Genomic DNA, 10000 nt, shown 5'->3' with positions numbered 1-10000 from the left:
TTCATTAGAGTACGAGTAAATGTAGTGCATATATTCCGTTTGGTGCAAAGAACAAGATTTTCAAATTGGAATGATCGTGGCTCAGTGCGCCTCACGTACAGAATACTGCGTGACGAGATGAAGCTGCTGATAGTTCCTTGTGTTGCAGCTTTTATTTTTGTAACACATCTTATTCTCTTTTTTATTACGTATTTCTTCCTTAAGTAGTTAACTTCGTGTTATTTACGTTCAAACATCGAAAATTCAAGCCCCAACTTTAAGCATAATTTATAATGATGAAAAGAATGTATTAAATTCTTTTATCCAGAACCTTTCAGATCAAGATATTGATTGACAGCTGCCAGGTACTGTAGGCCACATGTGAATGCTCTCAAAAATAAATGTATTTTTATTTTTAGTAGTTGTAATAGGTGAATAACAAATAACTTGAGGATATACTATTAATGTTTTATTTATATTAGTAGTATAACAGCAGGTATTCTGAAATTTTAGCAAGTATGTGCTGCGTATAAAGCATGAAAAACAGTACAAGACACACTAGATGTGTAACACAGGGCAGAAAATAAAACCAAGGTGTTACTATGAAAGACAGCAGCATTCATAAGAGGCATTTTTTTTTTCCCACACCTGCACAGACATTTGGCAACATCAAGGTGTTTATCAAACACTAATGCCTTACAAGACAGAACACATGGTTAGTTGCATTAAGAGATCACACAAAAGTCATCACTCTCCTATAGCATACATATATAATATACAGCAACACCAAGAGACATTGCAGTATTAAGAACATAAGAAATAAGGGAAGCTGCAAGAAGTGATCAGGCTTACACGTGGCAGTCCCTGTATGAAATGTACCTATTTCCACCTATCATCCTCATCCATAAACCTGTCTAATCTTCTCTTAAAGCTCCCTTATGTCTTAGCACTAACAACATGATTACTGAGTCTTTTCCACTCATTTACCACTCTATTTGGGAACCAATTTCTTCCTATCTCTCTTAAACTAAAATTTTTGAAGCTTGAACCCATTATTTCTTGTTCTATCCTGGTTGCTGATCCTAAGAATTTTGCTTACATCCCCCTTGTTATAACCCTTATACCACTTAAAGACTTCTATCAGGTCCCCTCTTAACCCATGTCTCTCTAAAAGAATGTAAATTTAACAACTTTAATCTTGCATCGTAAGGAATACTCTTCGTCCCCTGTATCCTTTTAGTCATTCTCCTCTGTACTGATTCTAATAGACCTATATCTTTCCTGTAATATGGGGACCAGAACTGCACAGTGTAGTCTAGATGAGGTTTGACCAGCGCCAAATATAACTTTAATTTAATAACTTCAGGCTTTCTACTTTTAACACTTCTAAAAATTAATCCAAATATTCTATTTTCCCTGTTTCTGGCCTCTGCATTGCTTTCCTAGACGGAATTCAGAGCTAACTATAACTCCTAAATATTTTTCGTACCCTGAACCTACCAGAGTTTCGTTGTTTATTGTGTACCTACTGTGTGGGTTTCCTCTACCTATGCTAAGTACTTTGTATTTGTTAATAAACTGCATTTGCCATCTGTCCATCCATTCATTCATCCTATCTAAATCTGCCTGCAAGTAGATGGCATCTGATTCTGACATAATTAATCTACCAATCTTTGCCTGCAAATTTACTAAGATCACTACTAATTCCACTATCCAAATCATTGATATATATTAACAACAGTGGCCCTAATACTGATCCCTGTGGCATCCCCACTAATTACATGACCTCACTTGGATTTAGAGCCATTTATTACAACTCTTTGTCACCTGTTGCTTAGCCATGACCTTATCCAGCCTAACACCTTCCTATCTATCCTGTGTGCCCTAGCCTTTCTTAGGAGCCTCTGGTGGGGTACCTTGTCAAAAGCTTTACTAAAGTTCAGATATAAGCTGTCGTAACTATCACCATTATCTACTGCCTTGTACACTTTACTGTAAAAACTTAACAAGTTCGTCGGGCAAGACTTCTCCTTCATGAAGCTGTGCTGTGACTGATTTATCAAGTTATGTTTGTCTAAATACTCCTTTATGTTCCTCGCTATTATTGACTCCAATATTTTACCCACAACTGAAGTTAAGCTGACAGGTCTATAATTAGATGGTAAAGTTTTAACTCCTTTCTTAAAGATGGGTACTACATTAGCTTGCCTCCACATTACTGGTACCTCACCTGACTCAAGTGATTTCCTAAAGCCAGAGACTAATGGCTCACTAATAACCTCTGCATTCCTTAAGTACTCTGGCACATATTTCATCTGGTCCTGGTGTCTTGAACTTTTTAGCTTATCTATCTCCTGTTCCACTATCTCCTTAGTTATGAAGATATCTATCAGCTTCTCATTCTCATTTGCTTTAAACATCTGTTCACAATTTGGCATATCCTGCATGTTTTCCTGGGTGAAGACAGTCAAAAAATACTCATTCAGAATTTTAATATCTTCTCCCCAGAACTAACCAGCACCCCATGTGCTGCCTCTAGTGGACCTATAGTATCTTTATTCTTCATCCTGTATACTGATAAAATCCCCTGGGGTCCGTCTTCACCTGGCTGGCTACCTTTAATTCATAATTGCCCTTGGTAACCTCCTGACTTATAACTAATTCATTACATTGTGGTCCTGAAACCTCTTCACCTTCCCTTAATCTCTTATATATACTTCTCTTCCATCCTGTATAATGTTTTAACCTAGTAGTCATCCATTTAGGGTAATTTTTTTTGTGATCTTATTGCTCTATACGGGATGTTTGCTAACTGTCCTATATGCAGTTTGTCTACAAAATATTTATACAACTCATTTACATTTACTTCACCTAATTCCCTCATTTTGGCCCCTTCCATCCTCTCTACTCCCTCATCTACTCACCTCAACCTCACTTCTCCCATTTCAGTATGACCTGACCCTCCAACATACTCACATCTATCTCACCCTCTCTCTCTCTCTCTCTCCTCAGCCCCTTCTGGACACATCTTCCCTCCTCTTGTCCTGCACCCTCATACCTCACCTCACCTCTCTCATCCTGCCTTATCTCTCTCAACTCTGTCCCAGACCTGACCTCACTCTGCATCTGTTGCCAGTCAACTCCTCTCCTAAAGTCAGGTATTTTAATAGTGTTTTTGCTTCTAAAAGTTTCTTCCCATTTTAATTTGTACCTAATTTCCTAATGGTCACTGTTACCTAGCTGCCTTCCAACCTCTATCTGCATGACTGCTTTCTCCCTGTTAGTATAATATTGTTCCCCCTTGTGGGTTCAACGACTACCTGTTTTTAAAAAATTATTCTGAGTTACCTTAAGAAATTCCTCTGATTCCTTGTTACCCACCATCAGGCTCCAGTTGATATTCCTAAAATTAAAATCTCCTATCACACATACCAGACTGTACCTTCCTGCTCTATTTATTTCCTGCCACACTGAGGTGTTAATTTCCCTTGTACTGTTTGGTGGCCTGTACACTACTCCCAGTACTGCTGACTGTGATCCTTCCTTAATATCTACCCATATCGACTTTTTGAATGTACATCAGGAGGTAACAGAGTCAACATAGCAAGGCTACACCACCTAACAGAGAACACAAAGACTTCCATATCAGAACAAATGACATGGCAACTCAGAACTGCATACAACAACAACAACAACAACAACAACACTAAAGTAAGGATATACAGTGGGCATATGGCAGCTAAAGATATATTGTTAATAACATGTAACTAGCCAAAGAAAATTTCAGAGAAGAGAAGCATTTATGTCACCACAAAGTAAACATGCAGAATTTAAATAATTTTTGCATATGCTGTAAAAAAGAGCACAAACCTGATGAAACATTATATGCAGGATAAAATACAGCATCCTGAGCTTGGACATGGGACATGCAGTGAGACAGTAGGACAAGAGCAGAATTGTTGCAAGAATACAGTGAAAAAAACAAAAACAACTAGAAAGAAATTTTGTGGGCATATCTGTGTACTGTATGCAAATTTACTATTCAACTTTTCATGTTTATTTCTTCCCATTTCCTATTTAAGGATATAAAATACTCGAAGTTTCATTAAACTAAAGCTTTTGGTTAGTTGTTGAAACACATGCAAAGGCAACACAAACTTATGACTGGTAAAGAAAATACACTTTTTTTCCTCATTGGGAAGTGAAAAGGCCACGTAAAATCATAAATCTAATCTGCCTCACTGCTGCTGTCTAACTGATGGCTGGTATCTGACAAAATATCCTTGTCATTTGACATTCATGAGGCTCAAAAATCTTCTTCAGGCACAATCAGTTACATGGAAAAGATTATGAGGTAGAAGTAGTCTGATGCCATCACTGTATCTTCAAATTTAGAGTTAGGAACTGAAGTCAGTGGGTAATCCAAGTCTTAATCTTGTCAAGGAAGTGTGGTCTTGTCAAGGAAGTATGGTTCATCTAATTAATAACTAAGGTAAGGGAACTGAACAAAGACCAGTTGTGCCACAGCACCTGAAGTGCTGTCTTGTTACAGTGTGTGAATGGCACAGTTTCCATGGTGTTCTTGCATTCCTTGCAAATTTTACAAGATTTAGCAATATACATCATCAAAATGAAGAGTAACTAAACTATTTCAATAATGAAAAGGATCTATGCACCTGATATACATGCCTATACTGCAATAAGGACAGCTTCTTGTGGCAGTAAGCCTACCATGGAATGTGTGTCTATTCTGTTCATTACTTGAAAATCCTACACATGTTGAATTTACCAGTTAGGAGCAAGTCTCATATTTTTAAGCTGATGATCATTGAAAATTAAACGTTCATCATTTAATTACATTACCCTGTATGTACTTTACTTTTCTCCTTCACAATAGTGTTACCGAGTCTCTTCAAAAGCTTCGGTGAATCATCCGAGAAACGGATCCATTTACCATTGACGGCAAACATGTCAAGATTCCAAGAGAAGAACATTGTATTCCCTCTTGGTCAGAGGAAGAAAAAAAAGTGCAGTTACTTAAGTATCAATGTCTTAAGCCTAATGAACATGTCATCATTCTCACACTCTGCATAATATCAGTCTTTCCCAGATAAAAGGAATAACCTAAAAAATTTCCATTTCTCAGTTCTTTAATCACAAACAAAAATGCATGGTTTCCAAGTTTCAAACTTTTGTCATGTTCACTAGTATCCTTGCCTCCAATAATGGAATCAGAATCCTGGTAAAAATTAAACAAATCTTTGATGATACTCATTACATGAGATATATTGCCTTAAAGTAACTTCCTTTACAGGACTGCCAGAGTTTGTTGCTCCTGCTAACAAAATGTTTCTCAACGAGAAATGCAGTGCTTACTGTAATCCTTTTAGGACTGTGATAATATACTGCTACAGCAAGCTGCCTCCTCCTCTTCCTCCTTGTCCTCCACTGTCACACTAATCAAACCATATCATTGATGTCCAGTGAAAAATTACAACATCCTGGGAGGCAGGAAATCTGCTGCTCTTTGCATCAATTGCTGTGGTATTGTGCTGGTCTTCCTTCCAGATTGCTGGACTGTCATGGGTGGTGTGGATGGTGTCCCTGTAAATATGGAAATATGGAATATATTAGCATAACTTTGTGTCATTATTAGCATACTAGTATATGCATTTATTTTCTTGAGTAATGCTATTACCTCTGTTAGTAACAGAATAGGTTAACAACTTTTCTCTTTCTATCTCACCTCTGTCATCTTACACTTTTCCCATACCCACAACAACTGTCCTCTTCAAGTAAGTGATTAACAGTAATTATAAACCTTATATACAGTCATTATTCCCACCACATCTTTTCCTTGCCAAAAACATCTTAAAATACTTGTTCACATTGCTCATCACATCAGTTAACACGCTTGACTCAGATGTGCCAGTTGTGTTTCCTTTCCTGCTGTAAGCCACTTTACCACAATTCAGTCTGTAAAAAGAAGCATTTTGGTAACTGGAAAGCAAGAATTACACAAAATTAAGTTATACATATTGTGAAGTATTAGTATATAAAGAAATGTATGATTGTGTATGGACAAATGGTGAAAGAAGATAGGATTTGTTAGTAGTGGAGGCAGAAGTTGGTTTATTATATTCTATTTATTCATATTTATATTGATATTCATATTTATATTCATATTATTATTTATTTTTATTTATTTATGTATTTTTTTGAGAAAAAATAACCACATGATTTCTTCCCACCTCTGTTTTTAATTCAAGCTTGATCAAGTTAGATTAAAAGAGAGGAAGGAAGTGGTTCTCAAACAGAACGGTAGATGACGGGAGTAGGCTCTGTAATTAGGTTGTTTGTGCAGAGTCAGCAGAGAGCTTGAAAAGAAGATTAGACAGATTTATGGATGGGGATGATAGGTAGAAATAGGTAGATATGTTTCATACAGGGACTGCTATGTGTAGCCCTGACGGCTTCTTGCACATTCCCTTATTTTCTTATGTTCTTAGAAAATGGGTTAGATAATAGTGGGAATTATGAGATTGCTGAATGGTATCTGCTAGCAAATATGTATATACTGAAATGAAAGCTCATCATATAATGTAATATAGTACATACAGTATATAGGCTTCAATAAGGTTGTGAATGTTATTAATCAATATTTAGGATCTGTTGTTTAAAAACTATTTCATCATGAATGTCATTTAACCACATTTACCACAACTAAATTAAACATTACCAGTTATAACACAGTTGTGTAGTCACAGAAATGCTCTGTGGTATGTGCCTGAAGTTCGTTTATCTGCAGGAATTGGAGCTGCATTGTTCAGCAGATGTGTTGTGCTGCAGGTATGCTTGAGCTCAAAATTTTCAGTGTGGACAGACTGCTTGTGCTCCACACATGGTTTTCCCAAGACTTGGAGCCACTGCAATCACCTGGAATCATATTTAAGTTTTTAAATTCTTACTTAAATTCTGAAAGTATAATGAAAATATTTTCTATAAGATAAATAAATAATGAAAACTTGGTTCATATTCATATTTCAAGAACCAGTAAAGGAAAAGAATTTGCAGCCAGACAGATGCCCAGAAATAGTTTTACCCACTCATGGGCTATGTTGGGGTACACTAGGGTTGCCATATATGAACTATCAAAATTCCGGACACCTTCACTAACACCTGATTATGGTCCTGATATGATACTGGAAAACATGTAAATTAATTAAAAGAAACTCAACTTATTTACCTTTGCATATGGCTGATAATCTTGAATTCCGTTTTTCCACTTAGCTTAGTTGGTGTCTTCTAACTCTTCTTCAACCACTGCGTGTATTGCTTGATGTGCCGATACATATTTTTCTGTAGGTCTTATATTTTTAAGTAGTTCCTTGTTGGACTTTAAAAAGTTGAGGAAGTCAACGCAAGAGGTCTCTCAGTAGTTGTACTGTACAGTCAGAATACCTTTCATTGTATCAACACTCAGCTTGTTCCTTTCCTTCGTCCACTGACTTTGCATCAGCGAAAAGACTCGCTCCACATTAGCATTGTGGGATGTTACAGCAAAAAAGAATTGTGCAATTCTGAGCAGTTCTGAGTGGCATTCAATATTCTTTGATGCTTCAAAGTATCTGGTCCATTTTTTATGTGCTGGTAATTTACTGAAGTCTTCATCATTCTTGTTCCTTTCTACAAACTGCCTCAAGTTACAAACTTGGTCAAAGCACTTTACATCATCAAGCTCTATTCCCTTGTCTATCAAGTATACAACACAAGGTTCCACATCAGTCCAGTTTGGCATTTCACTCAAGACCATCCACTTGAAACAAGAGAACTCTTCCAGTGGTTTCATCCACTTAGCTAAGTACTCTGAGCATCTGTTGTACAGGTTAACTACTTCAACACAGAACCTGTTACACTCTTCTTCTTTTCCTTCTGTGCGCTTCTGAGTAATTAGTCCTTTAACTTTTAAAGACATGAAATGCTGGTTCTTTCTTTGTGCAAGTACTTTACACACAGACTCCAAATTTGTCAGCACTTCTACAACAGAGTTACTTTCCTTTTCAATTGTTTGAACGTGTGTGTGAAATACAGCCATTAAAGAGTGCATGTGCCAGAGGTAAATCTCACTCATTTCATTTTCAAAGAATTTTTTTATTACTGTTGGTGGTTGCTCTTTTGAAAGAAAGGACTTAAGAGCAGGAAGCATCTCTATCAGCCTTGTGATGCCAGGAAATAGTGACAGCCAACGACTCTTACTGTGAGAGAGAAGCTTCCTGTACTCAACCTCAGCAAATTCACAATACTCCTTTAGTTTTTCAGAGCGAACTGTGTAGATATGAAAATGCTGATAAATCTTATTGATAATATTTTCAATATCAATATCCATTCTTTCTGCTCCATGATGAACACAGTTATTCAGAATATGTGCTGGGCAACCTACTCCAATCAATGACTTTTCCAACATCTTCAGATTTGCAAACACATTATTCCCTTCTTCGTTACGTTCTAATCCTCCAAACATTGTATTGCAGTTGTCACCTGTAAATGCCACACACTCTTTAGTAAGCCCATGTTTATCTAGGGTTTCTTTCACATATTTGGCAATACTGTCTGCAGTCTCATTTGGGGTGTTCTTAACTCAATCAGTTCTGACTGTAAACCACCATTTTTCCAGTCAAAGTACTGAATAATTACAGGAAACAGCTTTAATGCATCGTGATTACTACCATCTGTAGCAATTCCACAGTGTACTACTTCATTTTCTTTTAGGCTTTTTAAGGCAACATCAACAGAATGAGGTGCAAGCACTGCTTTTATAATAGCTGCTGTCTTTGTTCAAGCACTAGAAAACTTTCTTGTCACCTCAATCAGGAAAAGTTTTTTTTTTTTTTCAGCAAAACAGATGAACAATCCATGGATAAGAAACTACCGTGATGTTTGACAGTGTGAAATGCATAAGCAGCTTCTGCAGCACTAACATCTTCAGCTTCACTTCCTGGTTTAACAAAATAATGTGTCATCTTCATTGATGAACCCTCTTCTTGCACTGCTCTCTTATGTTTCTCAGAGCTCACATGTGACTGTAAGTCATTAATGCCTTTATGTGCCAGTGAGACAAATGTTCCTGGTTTACACACCAAACACTCGGCTTCCCACTCATCCCTGCCTTTTTTGAAGCACGGGAGTTTGTTCTGCATCTCTGCAGTGAATTTACACTTTCGTTTGGGCATCTTGACAAGAACAAGTAATAGTTGTAATGACGAGGTCACAAGGCCGCAAACAGTAATCCAAACTGACCCCTATCAGAGCTGGTGAAAGACTGGGGCGCGAGCGCGACGTCAAGTGAGGCGGCGTTGGGAAGGCTGCGAGCACCGACTTCATACAGGACTCATACACGTCAGAGTCTTGACCGAAACCAAACCAAAGCAGCTGCCACTCGGTGAACCCCTCTCTCTCTCTCTCTCTCTCTCTCTCTCTCTCTCTCATCATTTCAACGCAAGGAAATTTAATAAATGTGTTTTTTTAACAGTTAGTAATGATGGAAGGTGAAATTCCGGACATTTGAGGGATTTTCAAAAATCCCCCCGGACGCAGATTTCGTTATCTGATTTCCGGATATGTCCGGGAAAATCCGGACGTATGGCAACCCTAGGGTACGCACATATATTGACACCAGCTGCCACATCCCAGGTTTGCTTATTCATGTAATGCCAATCATACACAGTCACATACAACACGAATTAATATACACAAAGTACTTCCATCCTGCCTCAGTAAGATTGGACATTTACCTGGTGCTCTGTACTCGTATTTCACACCACATTTTACTTGAAAATATTTGAACATGCTAGATATCTTGCCATGTAAGACGTTCCTGTTATATGCAATATTACACACACCACGGTATCTTATTCATCAAGCAATAGTAGTGGCTGGCAGCATCAGCTCAGTAATTACTTGCTTCAAGACACTTGTATTTTCTGCTAATGACCAAAATATCCCCCCCACAAAAAAAAAAAAA

At 37.5% G+C, this 10000-nt stretch overlaps 2 long non-coding RNA genes across 2 annotated transcripts in view; one reads left to right on the top strand and one right to left on the bottom strand.

Annotated features, from left to right (window-relative positions):
- The window catches only part of LOC135116403 (uncharacterized), a 7474-nt gene extending 561 nt beyond the window's left edge, over positions 1-6913 (bottom strand). The window contains exons 1-2 of the long non-coding RNA XR_010276296.1: positions 6719-6913; positions 1-5955 (exon numbers count right to left, since the gene is read on the bottom strand). The exon at positions 1-5955 is cut by the window's left edge and continues 200 nt beyond it. This is a non-coding gene — a long non-coding RNA (uncharacterized LOC135116403). The remainder of the gene's footprint in view (positions 5956-6718) is intronic.
- Positions 1-10000, top strand: part of LOC135116401 (uncharacterized) — a 118725-nt gene that overhangs the window by 830 nt on the left and 107895 nt on the right. The window lies entirely within an intron of this gene.

Source organism: Scylla paramamosain, chromosome 31 (assembly GCF_035594125.1).
Source record: "Scylla paramamosain isolate STU-SP2022 chromosome 31, ASM3559412v1, whole genome shotgun sequence".
NCBI classification, from domain to species: Eukaryota; Metazoa; Arthropoda; class Malacostraca; order Decapoda; family Portunidae; genus Scylla; species Scylla paramamosain.
Note: the sequence above shows the minus strand (reverse complement) of the source record. Positions and strands in the feature narration are given on the sequence as shown.